Source organism: Lycium barbarum, chromosome 2 (assembly GCF_019175385.1).
Source record: "Lycium barbarum isolate Lr01 chromosome 2, ASM1917538v2, whole genome shotgun sequence".
NCBI classification, from domain to species: domain Eukaryota; kingdom Viridiplantae; phylum Streptophyta; class Magnoliopsida; order Solanales; family Solanaceae; genus Lycium; species Lycium barbarum.
In genome coordinates this window covers 134,167,742-134,185,504 of record NC_083338.1, presented here as the reverse complement: position 1 = coordinate 134,185,504, position 17,763 = coordinate 134,167,742, and the positions used below count along the sequence as shown (strand labels likewise).

General features: G+C 40.7%; 1 non-coding gene across 1 annotated transcript; it reads right to left on the bottom strand.

Moving 5' to 3' along the window:
* Window positions 1–11,145: 11,145 nt before the first annotated feature.
* LOC132629615 (small nucleolar RNA R71) lies at window positions 11,146–11,251 on the bottom strand. Its single transcript, XR_009578380.1, has one exon. It is a non-coding gene; the product is annotated as a small nucleolar RNA R71 (small nucleolar RNA).
* Between the last annotated feature and the right edge of the window lie 6,512 nt (window positions 11,252–17,763).

Genomic DNA, 17,763 nt, shown 5'->3' with positions numbered 1-17,763 from the left:
GCTTTGCTAAAGCATCATTCTCACCTCCTTAAAAATGTCAATTGGGTCTATTTCGCAAGCATGACACATCATCCCCAAAGTAGTAAGAACAGAAATGAGCAGTTTCCTTAGCAAGATAGGCTTCGCAAATTGAGCCTTCAACTCTATGTTTCTGCTTGACACCCCGTTTAGACTTGCCAATAGTTTTGCATAATATTATGTTAGGCGTGAATTTTATTAAATAAATTGGTATAGAGAAATAAATAAAAATTTACACCTATTACCTCTCGAAGGGGTACATCCAACGACAATGAACTGGGCCTCCGAGTCGGGCTTCATCCGCAAGGTGAATTGGAAGATGTTCCATCACATCGAAGAAACCCGGCAGAAGAATTTTCTCTGACTTACTTGTTATTACAGGAATATTCTGATGCATCCGATCTAGGTTGTCTACCCTCAACGTGCTGGAACACAAGTCTTTGAAGAACAAACTAATTTCTGTCATAGGCTTCCAGATTCGGGTAGGCAATCCACTAAATGCAATGGGGAGTAAAGTTTCCATAAAAACATGACAATCATGGATTTTTATCCCATGTAACTTTCCTTGCGCCATATCAACACGTTTTTTCAAATTTGATGCATACCCATCAGGCATTTTCAAGTTCTCAACCCATTCACAAATCTTTCGCTTCTGATCCATTGTGAATGAATAACTAGCCTTAGGATTGAAGAATTCGTTCCGTTTTTCGTGCAACCATAACTCTCTACGCTCACAATATTCCTGTAAGTCCAATCTGGCCTTTGGATTATCTATTGTCTTGCCCTTGACATCTATCATTGTGTTGAAAAAATTATCAAAGTAATATTTTTCAATGTGCATGATATCAAGATTATGCCGTATTTCACTTTACGGACTGTATTTCGTGTCGACGGGACCAAAGTGTAAATCTGTAACTTTTATGTTTTCAAAACCTATAAATAGTCATTGTAGGGTTTTTAATAGTTACCAGTTATTATATTTTTTTCTCTTGACTTAGAACATTAAATACTCTCTAGTTTTTGAAGGTTCAAACATCAATTCAAGTATTATCAATTCATCTTTTCTTCCAAAGTAAGCAATTATGAATTCTTCAATTTCTTATTTCTTGTTCTTTGTCATAAGTAGCTAAATTCCCTTCCTAGGGTTGTGAACCCAATGATGGGTGTTTTGTGATTGGGTTTGTGATTGATATACACATAATGGATTATTAGGGTTTAGTTATTCTTCATTCTTCATTCATAATTAATGGTTGCAAACATTGATTAAAGTCATAAACCTTTATTTATTTGGGAAAATAATTAGGGTTGGTAAGAATAACTAACAAGGACTCAAAGCTTTAAACTTTGTTTAATAACTTCGCTTAGGAATAAGAAGAATTTATTTGGCATGATTAATCGTTCTTCATGGTTACTTTCTTATATTTGGGAAAATCATAGAAAGACATAATCTTTATTTATTGGGAAATAGTAGAGATTCACATAGAAATTAAGTGCATTCATATAATAATCCATTATATGTATATCAAGATCAATACCCATGATCATACACCCTATCTAGCGGGGACACAACCTTAGTTTCTTGTACCATAAATTTCCTCCAAAGCAAGTAGATAGCAATTAGTTATAGAAAAACCAAGTTTTACCAAAATCATCGGATTAAGACATTAGACCTAGAACTTAGCATCCTACGACTTTAGTAACCTTTTCATACCATATTCCCTGTGGGATTCGACCCCAACCTTGTTGGGTTACTATATTTGACAACGTCCGCATTATACCATTAATAGGTGTAATTTGAGCGTATCAAATTTTGAAAAAAAAAGGAACAAGTTTTTTGATAGACCTATCAGCCATCTGCAATCTCATAGTAGTCGGCCTTGGCATCCCCAAACCTGATTGTTTATATATAGCAAGGGGCATCAAATTAATACTCACCCCATTATCACACAAAGCACGAGCAAAATCATAGTGCCCAATAGAACAAGGAATGGTGAACGCCCCAGGATCTCCCTTTTTCTGATTAAAAAAAAAAGGGAGCGACTTAAATATAACAAAGGGTAGCGATTTAAATCAAAGGGCAGAGAACCATTAACGTTCCCACCATAACCCATCATCTTAACGTTCCCTCCTTAACTCCCCCTCCAGTAACTTCCCTCCTTAACTTCCCTCATTCTCACCATAACCCATCATCTTCCATTGTTCTAAACTCCATAAATACACAAATCACACCCAAAAACAAACCCACTCTCACCAAAATTCGTATCTCTCTGCCCTAGGTTTAAAGTTGGTTGTGATTGAAGTTGTGTTATCCAAATCTTTGTTGATTGTGATATGTTAGTTCATCATAAAAATGTATGATTGACATTCTCTACTCTTATTTTCCAACAGTGAGTTTGAACTTGATGGTAAGTATTTATTAGGTTAGGTTTTGTGAAATTGAGTATTTGCTTACCTTGGTTAATGATCTTGTGAGGGGATAGATATGCTAATTTCTTTTAATTCTCTTGGGAGGTTGTAAAAAAAACTCCAAATGGGTTGGAGGGCATTCCATACTTTAATATTCAAAATGTGAAGTTTTGGTCTGCCCACCAATAGCTTGACTCTTGAGGGAATTATGAAAAATTGGTAGAAAGTCGGGTGAAGTCTGAGTAACCTAATCCCCAAAACAATGTGAAACCAAGATGTGCAATGAAATCCTGAAATCAAAACATGTCTCTGTCTGTGATGCGAAACACGATCATACTTTACGGACCGTATACTCAAAAGACGGACCACTTTCAAGAATAACAGAACCAGAAAGGCAGGCTGAGAACATGGTGATTTACGAACTCAGTTTACGGATCGTATTTCAACACGTATTTAACCATTTGAGCATTTGGCAGAAAGTCTGAGTTTTGGAAGTTGAAAGTGGTCCGTCATTTGAGTTTACAGTCACAGACAGAACACAGATTTTGTGCACAGTCAAGTTGTCTTATCTTTGATCGGATGTTCCATGGTAACTAATATGATGTGTCTTTTGCAGGAATGGGTCAGAAAAGGAATGCAAAGAAGGTGGGGGCCAAAAGCACTGGCACATGAAAGAAAGCGCGCTCGGATTCGAGGTTGATAGATGAACCCTCAAATTCGGAAGGGGAACAATCAGGGTCCGAGTGCGAAGAGGTTATACTGCCACCAAAGGTCAGGGGGCCCCCCACATAAGGCACATCGACAAGGACATCACAGCCCCCACCTATGACCCCGTCCAAGTCTGCGTCGGAAGCCTCCCAGTCTGAAGAGGGGGATTCTGACGCGGAAGCATCAAGCAGGGGGCAGCCGCCCAAACGGATCCAGAGAGTGACTCAGCAGGGCCTAGTGATGGTAATGATCTGGATGATGGTACGCCGCCAAAGGGTCGTAAACTGGCCGTCAGGACCAAACTGCTGGAGGAAGAAAAACTTCGGTTCTCGATCAAAGGGTCAAAGAAATTGTATGACCAATGGATGGCCGGGACAGAAACTGGGGGACAGCCGCCGCGAAAAATATTTGAAGAACGGTGACTGATTTTCGATGGTATTTCGGCTCATCCACAGCTGGATGATACCATCAAAGGGTATAAGTTAGATGTGTTCACTCATAAGCCGGGAGAGTATGCTCCGCACATTGTACGGGAGTTCTATGCATCATATGGGGCTGTCTTGATGTCGATGAAGAAGCCGAGTTGTGTTTGGCATGAGATACCCATGTTGGAGAATGTGACAGTCCGGAACTCACTGGTTGATATTTCCTCCAAAGCCATCAACAGAGTCCTGTTTGGTAATGATTTTGTGGCTCCCACTGATCTGAGCCTGTTCCTAGACAAACGAGATAGGAAAGACAAGAAATCTGTGAGGGAATGGACTGCTGCAATTATCACATCTGAGCCACATGAGCAAAAATGGACTAATGATGGAAAAATAAAGATTGCTAAAAACTGTTTGTCCACAGAGGCTAAGTTTTGGTGGACGTTGCTTCGGTACAGGATCACTCAAATCCAGGCAGATAATTCCCTCTCCACCAGTCAGGCAGTCACTACTGCCTCATTGATGTCAAGGTACCCGATGAATATTGTGGAGCTAATAGCTGAGGAGCTGCATGTGCGGGCACACAAGCCCAACTAGAACATGGTATTTCCGTGTCTTATCACGGAATTGTGTAGACGGGCAAGGATATTTCCGTTTCCAGAATGGGACGGCACCATTATAGCTGCTCACGTGGGGGGATTGGAGGAAGAATAAGGTGAAAAGCAAGAAGGACCAAGAGGCAGATCAGTCCGGTGATGACGACGACACTCAGCTAGAGTTGAGTCCGAGCCGTGCTTATGGGACTGATCCAGCAGAGTCCGAGATTGGTGTTGCTACTACTGGGACTGATTCTCCCACGACAGGTGTTCCAGATACTGTCAATACACAGGCTTTTGCAGCCACGCTGGGTGTTTCTGAGGCAAGACCTCCACCACCACCTCCGGCCACACAGGGCCCCTCCTTCGGGGTCTGCCGCTGCGACAGCCGAGCCTGCTAATCCAGAGCTGGAGTTGCTGCACTTCAGCCCTGCTAACTACAGCCAGATTGCAGTTAAAGCGATGAGGACTGAAAGGCAAGTAGAAAAAATCTTGCAACAATTTAAGCCGAAAGTGGTGAAAATAGTGCAGCAGTTGGTTACAGAGGCGACCACAGAAATCCATGCGGAGTTTGAGAAAAAGCACGAAGTGTATCAGGCTAGACTGGACAGTGTTTAGGCGAAATTGTTGACTCAAGAGCAGACCACACCCGGTAGGAGTCTAGCTCATTGAGGAGTGAGTTGGAGAAGCTAAAGAAGGAGCTTGAGGCACTCAAAGTGCAAGGTATGGTAGCCGCACCACGTGCCATTTTTCCTAATACATTTAAGGTGCTGGATCTAGTGGATTCTGAGGAGGAGGCGGAGGATGCCGAACCTTTTATTCGCGATACGGGAAAGAGGGTCCGTGAGCCATCTGAGGACCCAGAGGAGTTGGACAAGAGATTGAAAAAGACAGAGAAGAAGGAAATGTAGCAGGCAATCCTTTAGTCGTTGGCTGAGCCGCAGCGCCAACTGGGAAAGTCCACGAGTCAACCGCCGGATGCAGCGGGCCAGTCATGAGTTTCGCACAGCACCAAGGGCACCAAGGTACCACTTCTTTTTCCCTCGTTCTTATAAGTGCTGCACTGGGACAGTGCTTGATTCTTTAGTTGGGGGTGGGCCTATTTGAAAGTAGTGTAGTGTAAATATATGTTTAGGAACCCCCTCGGCTTTTCTTTGCCAGAGTTCTTTTCCTGAGGGGAGTTTATTTTGTTGAAACTGGTATGTTTAGGATGTTTCTTAGGTTGAGTAAAGTAATTTTGACTTAGTTGGTGTTACTTTGTAACTGATGGCATGTGTTATGGTTTGTTGGAAATTTTGGACCCCTTGAAACTGACAAAAGTGCATACTTAGAACAGTTATTGGTTGACATGATTGATTCTTTATATGACATTAGAATTATTGGGGTATTGTGTGTGATAAATGATTACTTAGGAGGTCACAAGTGTAAAAATAATTGTCCTTATGCCAATGTGTGTGTGAGTTGTTAGTTTAATTCTGTTTAAGCATGTATAATCTAGAACTTGTCTGGTTGGTCTTGTTTGAAATCCGAAAGTAATTTGGCTGTGAAATGATCTTAGGTTTTCTTTGTGTAAATAGTCACTTTGCCTAAATAAGCCTTACCAAAAGCTGAAAATATCACTAGTTTCCCTTTTTGAGCCTTTTTGACCTTTTTCTTGGCTAGCCGAATGAACCTCACCCGTTGTGCAATTTATCTATCTTCGCGCCCGTTCCCTCTTTGATGCTACTAGATAGATGAGGCAAAGCGCCTAAGTTGGGGGTGAATTAAATGTGAAGTAGATGTTAAAAACATATGTTGGGGGTGGTGGAGTTTGGTAGTAGAGAGTCGATGTGGTAGTTGCATATATATATATATATATATATATATATATATATATATATATATATAAAAGAAGAAAAAAAACAAAAAAAATGTAACACAAAAAGAATTGCTAATTGGATAGGAATAAAACCACATCGAGGTCGAAAACTTGAAAGAGAATAAAGGGGTTGGAGAGAAAAGAGGCGAATCAAGGTGAAGAGATGTTGTAGTGTTCAAGGAGGGTGAGTCACTAATATCCAGAAAGTATCCTACCCGTCCCTAAGCCTACATTACAAGCCGAAATAAGTCCTAATGTGATCACAACCGAACGAGCCTAGGATGAGAACATAGAAAATAAGGGCAAGCCTATGGTATTTGCATGTGTAGATATGAATTTCTTTGTGAGTGTGAGCGTTTTTCTCTTCTCTTTCATCTTCGTCCCATTCTTGTTGTATATATGTGTGTTGGGACATTCTTTGGTCTATGTGAGGGCATAAGGATGAGAATTGAGCAAATAAAGTGACCGCCTAAAGTAGCGTTTGTGTGCATCATAATAGGCTCGATAATGTAATGTCATGCATTGAAGTTTCATTGTTAGTCATAGCGTTCTTGAGTTGTGTATATTGCTTTAAAATAGAAAGTTGGGGTGGTCTTCTGAAGAAAAATGTTACACCTCGGAAATTTTCCGTTGGTACGCAAGTGAACGAACTAGTGAGGAACGACAATTGATGACCCTAGTTGAGATTTTAAAGATGTTAGAGGTGAGAGAAGAGTATTGCCAAGAGAAGGCGAAAGCATTTGATGAGTATCGGAAAGGAATTACGAGCAACAAGTTAACAAGGGCTTAGTGATGTCTTGGAAAAGAGTTATAACGTCCCTTAGATTGGTATTGAAGTGTTTATCAAGTGTTAAGAAGGTTCCATAAGGATCGGAGGTCAATCGAAGTGATGAAAATAAGTTCAGTGGACTAATAGGTTGAACGGCTCATTATACGGATCGTATAATGTTTTACGGACCGTATAATGGACCGTAAAACCATCACAGAGAAGGTTGCTCGTTGGTGAAGTTTTACGGTCAGTTATACGGACCGTAAAACCATTTTACGGACCGTATAACGAACCGTCAAGTGGTCACAGTGAATGGGTGCAGGGCAGACCCATTTCACGGTCTATTATACGGACCGTATAATGGAACCCGACTGCTCAGTTGAATGTCATTAAATAAAGGGCCAAGTTCACAAAATCATTTCTACATTTCCTTCCTCTCTCTAAAACATCTCTCTACATTTAGTACACAAGTTTTCAAGGATATTAATCCATCAACAATATTAAACAAGTGAATCAAGAGTAAGAACCCATCAAGGATCATCTAGAGTCAAGAAATCCAAATGGAAGAAAACTAGGGTTTTACTCAAAGTGGAATGTTATCAACTAAGGCTCATTCCTACGACATCTAAGGTAAGTTTCATGCTATTTATATGTTGTTTAAGGTATTTGAGAGTTGAAATTCTTGGTCACTAGAAGAGTTTAGCAAAATGGGTCTTGAATGATGAATAGTGACGTTTTGAGAAATAGTTTGAGTTGAATCATGAATGTTGAAGTATTGTGATATGAATATGCTATAAATGGTGTTAAGATCATGAACTACACATTTTCGACGAATGGACAAAGTGGAGTACTATGACCAAGAAAATGAGTGAATAAAAAGCAAATTGAGGGATCTAGATAATGTGAATAATATGGATGATTAATGACTATTGTTATGATATTGTGAACGTAATATTGACGTTTGGGAGTTGAAGTACGATGTGGGAAAATGTTGTATGAATAGAGGAGATGCTGTCCGATTTTCTCTAGCCTTAGTCGTATATGCCAGTTGTCGATTCTAACGATAGTATACCCTTAATGAAGGTAGAAACGTGAAGCATCGGAGGAGTACGTGCAAGTGTAGAATAGTTCAACGGAAAAATCCTCTAGATGAGTATGTTGTCTCCAAATGATTGATATTCCGAACTCATAAGCTCACGATCCTTGATGTGTACTACGATTATACTACGCACCTCATACGACAAGTAAGCCTAAGATATAGAGGTAACGATAATGATGATGATAGTGATGATAATGATAATAATAATGATGCTAAAGATGCCTACGGGCTATTATGCTTACATGTGCCTATTAAGGGATATAATGAAACCCCGAGCTTAAAACGCCGGGTAGAATATATGTATATGAATATGTATAAAGTAGGTATACAATTACGAAACGCGCGCACACCTCTGCAGATGGTACGGATAACCCTGAAGCCTTGGTAAGGCCAGGTATGAGTAACCTTGAGCCTTGGTTGATCAAGTATGTACATGAAACACCGATCCTATGAGGTCGGGTATGCTATGTAAATGCTACGTATATGTAAATGACTATATATTATATGAATATGAATGTGATAAGACTATGTATGTGGATATGAATAAGGGCATGAATACGAATACGAGCACAAATATGGTACGAGTACGTATGAGTAATGGAAAGTCCTTATGAAAGGCAAGTAAGTGTTATGACGATGATATTATTGTCTCCCCTCCTATGTTATTTCATATGTTGATTCATTATGCTTATACATCGATGTTAATCATGCTTTACATGCTCAGTACATTCTTCGTACTGACGTCCTTTTGTTTGTGGACGCTGCGTCATGCCCGCAGGTGCACAGGGAGACAGACTTGATCCATAGCTGCTTATTCGAAGATTGCATAGCAGAGCTCCATTTCTTTCGGAGCCGTAGCTTTTGGGTACTTATTCTTTTGTGTATATAATTATGGGCATAGCGGGGTCCTGTCCCGCTCATGTGATATGCCATACTCTCTTAAAGGCTCGTAGCCACGTGTATACGTTTAGATATGTCCGACCTTGTCGGCCCATATTTTGTATATTATTTTGTCGGCCATATGATGATATGAAAAGGAAATGTATGTCTAATTTTGTGGCTCACCTAGATGTAAGCATAAGAGTAAGGTAAGAGGGTGCCCGGGTGGGCTAGCACCGGGTGCTCGTCGCGGCCCCCTAGTTGGGTCGTGAAAAAAAACATGCATGCCTGTAGTTCAGAGTCAAAACCAATGTAGACATTGTTATTCTATGAGATTTAGGTGTTAGATTGAGTCGTTGTTTTGTATGGCTTGCTTGAGGACAACCAAAGACTTTAAGTTAGGGGTGTTGATGTGGCGTGATTTTACGCCACAAATCGATGCTTTTCTGCTATAAGTTTTACTTGTTTTTAAGCAAGTGTATGTGATTTTACGTGGTTTTTAGTGTTTTTCAGGAAACAGAGCAAATTTGGAATGAAAACAGTTGGAAGTACAGAAGTGGGCGTAAACTCAGTTTACGGTCTGTATTCTAAAATACGGGCCGTATTCCATGGTCATATTAAAGAATAACAGAACCAGAAAGGCAGGCTGAGAACATGGTGATTTATAAACTCATTTTACGGCCCGTATTTCAGTTTATGGTCCGTATTTCAACACGTATTTAACCATTCGAGCATTTGGCAGAAAGTCTGAGTTTTGGAAGTTGAAAGACGACCGGGCAGTTTACGGGCCGTAAACCACTTTACGGTCCGTATTTCGAAAGATGAAAGTTGCTCACAACTAGAAGGACGACTTGGTCGTAAACTGATTTACGGTCCGTATTTCACTTTATGGACCGTATTTCGTGTTGACGGGACCAAAGTGCAAATATGTAACTTTTATGTTTTCAAAACCTATAAAATAGTCATTGTAGGGTTTTTAATAGTTACCAGTTATTATATTTTTGTCTCTTGACTTAGAACATTAAATACTCTCTAGTTTTTGAAGGTTCAAACATCAATTCAAGTATTATCAATTCATCTTTTCTTCCAAAGTAAGCAATTATGAATTCTTCAATTTCTTATTTCTTGTTCTTTGTCATGAGTAGCTAAATTCCCTTCCTAGGGTTGTGAACCCAATGATGGGTGTTTTGTGATTGGGTTTGTGATTGATATACACATAATGGATTATTAGGGTTTAGTTATTCTTCATTCTTCATTCATAATTAATGGTTGCAAACATTGATTAAAGCCATAAACCTTGATTTATTTGGGAAGATAATTAGGGTTGGTAAGAATAACTAACAAGGACTCAAAACTTTAAACTTTGTTTAATAACTTCGCTTAGGAATAAGAAGAATTTATTTGGCATGATTAATCGTTCTTCATGGTTACTTTCTTATATTTGGAAAAATCATAGAAAGACATAATCTTTATTTATTGGGAAATAGTAGATATTCACATAGAGATTAAGTGCATTCATATTATGATCCATTATAAGTATATCAAGATCAATACCCATGATCATACACCCTATCTAGCGGGGACACAACCTTAGTTTCTTTTACCTTAAATTTCCACCAAAGCAAGTAGATAGCAATTAGTTATAGAAAAACCAACTTTTACCAAAATCATCGGATTAAGACATTAGACCTAGAACTTAGCATCCTACGACTTTAGTAACCTTTTCACACCATATTCCCTGTGGGATTCGACCCCAACCTTGTTGGGTTACTATATTTGACAACGTCCGCGTTATACCATTAATAGGTGTAATTTGAGCGTATCAAATTTTGGCGCCGTTGCCGGGGAATACGATTTTGAAATTACTAAATAGTGTTTGCTTTGATTAAAGTCTTTTGCTTGTTCCATCACACCTTGTTTGCTACTCTGTGTAAACCAGGTGAACATGAATCAAAATCAGCAAAATCAACGTGCTGGTAACCAGGGGAATCGGTTGAACAACCAGGCGAATGAATGAGATGATGAGAATATTTTCGCTGGACTTGTTCCAGAGGAGGACTATGTATCTGCTATTGTTCAGCCTTGAGTTGGAGCGGCTACTGTGAAAATTGACTCATCTCTATACCAGCTGTTGAAACTTGAGGGATGCTTTCGGAACTCTACCGAGAATGACCCTCAACGTCATTTGCAGAATTTTGTGGATTTGTGTGCTAATCACATCCAGAACAACGTTCCACAAGATGCTATTCGGTTGAGGTTATTCAAATATTCCTTAGCTGGAGAGGCAAGAACATAGTTCGAGAAGCTGCCCCGAAATTCGATTACTTCATGGGCAGAGATGGTAGCTGCTTTTCTCACAAAGTTGTACCCCCCTAGCAAGAAGGCTGAGATTCGTGACAAGATATATGAATTTAAGCAGCGACCAGGGGAACAACTATATGAAGCCTGGGATAGATTCAAGGAGTATTTGCAGAAGATCCCGAATCATGGTTTTCCGGAACATATATTAATGGAGAAGTTCTACCGAGGGTTAGATCCAGTGACACAGTCAGTAGCTAATAATGCAGCTGATGGTTATTTTATGAACAAGACCTTTCGACGAGTGACCACCATACTTAACAAGCTGACGACTCATAATCAGGCTTGGCACTCAAACAATGCTGATGTGGTACCGTATGGTAGTGCTATGATCCAGAATATAGTGAAGGAGAATCAAGACACCCAACAAACTTTGGCAGAACTTGCAACAAATTTTTCCTTGCTAACGAAGAAGTTTGATGAATCCCAAATCAAGAAGGTAAATGTTTGTGAGGATGATACAGTTTTGCCAAAAGGGATGTACCATGCTCAAGATGGTCCATTCCATGATGGGCCACCTATGCAGGTTGAAGATGCTAATTATGTTAATAACTCTCAAGGGGGTTACCAAAGACAGAATTACCAAGGTGGCTATCAGAATCAGAATCAATGGAGACCTCAGCAAGGTCAAGGTGCTTGCAACAAATCTGGGAACTACAACAATAATTATGGTGGTGCGAACCAAGGCAGCTACAACAACAGCAACAATTTTGGGAACAAGAGTTTCAATCTTTATATACCACTGAAAGGGCAGTCAACAAAACCAGGTAGTTCGAAGGTTGAAGCAATGCTTGAAAATATTCTGGCCAATTAATCCAAGTCTGAAAGGACTTTATCTGGGCTGACAGAAACAGTGGGTTCCTATACAGCAGCTATTCAGAAGCTTGAGTCACAGATGAGGGATATTTCTAGAGACCAGCACCGTCCTAAAAAGGGAGGACTTTCGAGTGACACTATTTCAAATCCCAAGAATGGAGGAGGCGGTGTAGACCGTGTGTTTGCCATCACTACTAGGAGTGGTAAAACACTCCAAGGGGCTGCTGAGAAGGTGATTGATCTTGAGCCGATAGATGAAGAGGATGAGGTGCAGCCTGAAGCACCCATTATTACTGATGAGAATCCTACTAACAAGAAGGTTGCTGATATTCCAGAGATGGAGAAGGAAGCTGATAACACAAGCAAGCAGGCTGTAAAAGGGGCTCTCCGCCCTTTGACGCAGCTTTTCAAATCTAAACCTCCCTTTCCTCAGAGGTTGGTGAAGAATAAGGAAGATGCTAAGTTCGAGAAGTTTTATGATCAGTTGAAGCAGTTATCTCTGAATTTTCCCTTCTTGGAAGCTGTCAAGGAGATGCCCGATTTTGCGAAATATTTGAAGGATCTGCTGACCAAGAAGAAAACGGTGCAGCATGAAACCGTGAGTTTGACTTACACTGTGAGTTCCATCATTTCAACTACAACTGTTCAGAAAAAGGGAGATCCTGGGGCGTTCACCATTCCTTGTTCTATTGGGCACCATGATTTTGCTCATGCTTTGTGTGATAATGGGGCGAGTATTAATTTGATGCCCCTTGCTATATATAAACAATCAGGTTTGGGGATGCCAAGGCCGACTACTATAAGATTGCAAATGGCTGATAGGTCTATCAAAAGACCTGTTGGGGTGGTTGATGATGTAATTATGCGGGTTGGTGATTTTATGTTGCCCGCTGATTTTGTGATTCTTGACTGTGCTGTTGATCGAGACATTCCTATCATTATGGGGAGACCTTTCCTTACTACAGGGAGGGATCTGATGGATTCGGAGAAAAATGAAATCAAGTTTTGAGTCAACAATGAAGAAGTGACTTTTCAGGCTAGCAAAGGGATGAAGTTGCCAAGTGCTTATGAGAGTATTTCGGTAATTGATTCATTTGATGTTGTTGATGAAGCAGTGGAGTTCAAGATGGAAGAAGAAAGTGTGGGTGAAGCTCTAGCTGGTATTCTTATGAATTTTGATGCTGAAGACATGGAAGGCTATATGGAGACAGTTAATTCACTTGGTGGGTTGGGCTCATATTCGTACCACCCAAAGAAGCTAAATCTTGATCTGGAAAATAGAACAACTCCTCCAGCAAAGCCTTCGATCATTGAGCCACCTAAGTTGGAGCTTAAGCAGCTTCCATCACATCTGAAATATGAGTTCCTTGGTCCGGACAATACATTACCGGTGATTGTTTCAGCCCTATTGACTGATGAGCAGATTTTGCAGCTTTTGGAGGTGTTGAGGGAGTATAGGCGTGCTATTGGTTGGACCATAGCAGACATTCGAGGTATTCCATCTGGGATCTGTGAGCACAAAATCCAGTTGGAGGAAGATAGCAACCGAGTGTAGAGCATCAGAGGCGACTGAATCAGAATATGCAAGAGGTCGTCAAGAAAGAGATCATCAAATGGCTGGATGCGGGCGTGGTTTACCCAATTGCTGATAGTAAACGGGGAAGCCCAGTCCAATGTGTTCCTAAGAAGGGCGACATTACTGTTGTCCCGAATGCAAAGAATGAGTTGATCCCGACCAGAACTGTCACCGGATGGAGAGTTTGCATGGACTATCGCAAGCTCAACACAACCACTTGCAAGGACCATTTCCCTATGCCCTTCATTGATCAGATGCTTGATAGGCTAGCAGGGCGTTCCTACTATTGCTTCCTTGATGGTTATTCGGGATACAATCAGATCAACATTGATTTGGAGGATCAGGAGAAGACCACTTTTACTTGTCCTTATGGGACATTTGCATTCAGCTGGATGCCTTTTGGTTTGTGTAATGCGCCAGCCACTTTTCAGAGGTGCAGGATGTCAATCTTCTCTGACATGGTAGAGGATTTCTTGGAAGTGTTCATGGATGACTTTTCCATGGTGGGTGATTTATTCGAAGATTGTCTTGGCCATGGGTCAAGTGCTAAAAAGGTGTGAGGAGACCAATCTGGTGCTAAATTGGGATAAGTGCCATTTTATTGTGAAGGAAGGAATCGTCCTCGGTCACAAAATCTCAGAAAAGGGAATCGAGGTCGATCAAGTGAAAATTGATGTGATTGCAAAACTTCCACCACCTATCTCAGTCAAAGGTGTCCGAAGTTTCTTGGGACATGCTGGTTTCTACAGGAGCTTCATCAAAGATTTCTCCAAGATTGCCAATCCAATGTGCAAGCTTCTTGAAAAAGAGGCTAAATTTGTGTTTGATGATAAGTGTCAGAAGGCGTTTGAGGAGTTAAAAGAGCGTCTCACTACTGCTCCTATTATTGTTGCTCCTGATTGGTCCTTGCCATTTGAACTAATGTGTGATGCTAGTGGTTTCGCAATAGATGCTGTGCTTGCACAGAGGCATAATAAAATCGTGCACCCGATCTATTATGCAAGCAGAACACTGAATGCTGCTCAGATGAATTACACAGAGACAGAGCAAGAGCTGCTTGCCATTGTGTTTGCTTTTGAGAAATTTCGGGCCTACTTTTTGGGGTCCAAAGTAGTGGTTTACACTGATCATGCAGCCTTGAGATACCTCATGGCAAAGAAGGAAGCAAAGCCGCGACTGATCAGATGGGTGCTATTGCTGCAAGAGTTTGATTTTGAGGTGAAGGACCGCAAGGGTACTGAAAACCAGGTTGCTGACCATCTCTCTCGGCTTGAAGAGGCTGGGAGACCTTCTGATGAGCTTGATATAGATGATGCTTTTACAGATGAGAGGATGTTGGCTGTGTCAAATGAGGTGGCACCATGGTATGCTGACATTGCCAATTATTTGGTAACAGGCCTAGTTCCAGAAGATATCAAAGCCTACCAAAAGAAGAAATTCTTGCGGGATGCTCGGCAGTACTATTGGGACGAGCCTTATTTGTTCCGAACATGCGCTGATAACATCATTCGGCATTGTGTTCCGGAAAGTGAAGTGATGGCGATTCTAAAGGCGTGCCATAACTCTCCTGTTAGGGGTCATCATAGCGGAAACCGAACTGCGGCTAAGGTACTTGAGTGCGACTATTACTGGCCGACTATTTTTCATGATGCTAATCTATTGGTGCGGTCCTGTGATCAATGTCAGAGGCAAGGGAATATCGGCAGAAGGCAAGAAATGCCTATGAATTTTGTTGTGGAGGTGGAAGTGTTCGATGTCTGGGGGATTGACTTTATGGGACCCTTTGTGAGTTCGGGTGGCATGAAATACATCTTGGTTGCTATGGACTATGTGTCAAAATGGGTAGAAGCGATGGCTTTACCTAATAATGAGGCCAAGAGTGTTATGGGGTTCCTCAAGAAGAACATATTTACTCGTTTTGGTACTCCGAGGGCTATAATCAGCGATGGTGGATCCCACTTTTGTAATAGAGCTTTAACGGGACTGATGGAGAAATATGGTGTAAAACATAGGGTGGCAACACCTTATCACCCTCAGACAAGTGGACAGGTTGAAGTGCCCAATAGGGAGATCAAGAGTATTCTAGCAAAAACAGTGAATGCAAATAGAACTGATTGGGCCCGCAAGCTTGATGATGCTCTATGGGCATACCAGACTGCTTTTAAGACTCCGATTGGGACTTCACCCTTCAAGATTGTATTCGGAAAAGCTTGTCACTTGCCGGTTAAACTTGAGCACAAGGCTATGTGGGCGTTGAAGAAACTGAATATGGATTGGGAGGAAGCAACCAAGCTCAGGTTGTTTCAACTAAATGAGATGGATGAGTTTCGGTACCATGCATATGAGAGTGCATCACTTTATAAATAGAGGATGAAGCAATACCATGACAAGAAGATCCTGAAGCGAGAGTTCTACAAGGGTGACCCTGTATTGCTGTTTAACTCTCGGTTGAAGTTGCTTCCTAGTAAGCTTAAATCAAGGTGGTCTGGTCCGTTTGAGGTGGTAGGTGTTTCAACCCATGGAGCAATCGAGTTAAAGTCCGGAGATGGAACTCGGACATTTAAAGTGAATGGGCATAGATTGAAGCACTATCACGGAATGGTTTCGGAGGATAGAATTGTTGATCGCTACAGGTTGAAGCACGTCGGAATGAACAATGATCTGGTGTACCAAGATAAGGAGTGAATGGTCACCACCGTCGTGCCGCGACGTTAAATCAAGCGCTTCTTAGGAGGCAACCCAAGTGTAATGTTTATTTTTTAGTTTGTTTTTTTAACCTATAAGGTAATGGTTGTTTTGGTGCAGGAATATAATGCAGAAAATATTGCTGAATAGCAGGTAAGTTGAATAGTAAGAGACTGTGTCGCAACATTACAAAATACGCCTGCAGTTTACGGACCGTATTTCACTTTACGGCTCGTAAACTGGGGCGTATTTTAAAAATATCGCAAAACAGTAAGCACTGTAATGTAACATGACAGTTTATGACTATGGAGGACGGACCGTATATATGGTCCGTAAACCTGATCTTAATCTATCATGAGACAATACAGTGTACTGCCCACATCAACATCTCTAAATATGGGTCGTAAATCACTTTACGGACCGTATTTAGAATTTAAAAAAAAAGGGAGCGACTTAAATATAACAAAGGGCAGCGATTTAAATCAAAGGGCAGAGAACCATTAACGTTCCAAATTACACCTTTAAGATCAGGAGTAAGCGGTCGTTGTCAAATATAGAACCCAACAAGGTTGGGGTCGAATCCCACAGAGAATACAATGAAGAAATATACTTGATAAGTGTAACACCCGACTATTAGTCTATATTTCAAGGGGAAAGGAAATATAATAAGAGTTTGATTGTTGTTTGTTCATTAAAAACTGAGAATGTTTATAAGATGTAACCAATTGGTAAATGGGACTAAGGTTGTGGTTCCAATGGAAAGTAATGCGATTGGGTATCAATTCAACTTATTTATATTCCTAGGTGCATTAAGCCAAGGGTTACGCGATTCTTGCCAAAAGTTTTCCAACCAAATCATCAAATTTCATCCTAGGCTTTTCCAAGCCCTAGAATGTTTTATAAGAGAACACCCATGTAGCCTCAACTAGCTTTCCTATTCCTAGATCAAGCTATTAGATGGATTTAATGACCCACATTGTTGCTATTAACTCTTTTCCTAACCTCTACTTTCTTTTCCAAGCAAAGTAATGGTATTAAGGCACAAGTAATGTTGTACACCATCACAAGACATTAATGCTTGAAGAGTTAATAGAACACACCACTAGCATATAAATGTAGTATGAATATGAAACCTAATCACATAACTAACACATTTTATCCCACAACCTTAACTGAAAGATTAGCTACCGGTATTCATTAAGGGTAAAGCAATTAAGTAAAATGTATTCATAAATCTTACAAAAGTGTTGGATGGAGAAGATGACAAAAGCCAAAAGGAATCTCTTAAATGCTTCACCAACCAACAATGAATGAGCTCCACTAGAGTCTATGCTAAAAACTGCAGAATTAATGCCATCCAAAACCCTAGAAAATCTATTTATAGCATGTCCAAAACGGAAACAATTCCAAGACTAAAATTCCCTGCGCATTTGATGCGGATCGCAGATGGTGTCGCATGTGCAACATGCGAGTCACATATTGCATCACATCCTCGTAGGTGTCGCGTCTTCAATCATCTGTTGAGCTGCATCTGCGACACTAGATGCGATTCGCATATGCCACTTGCGAC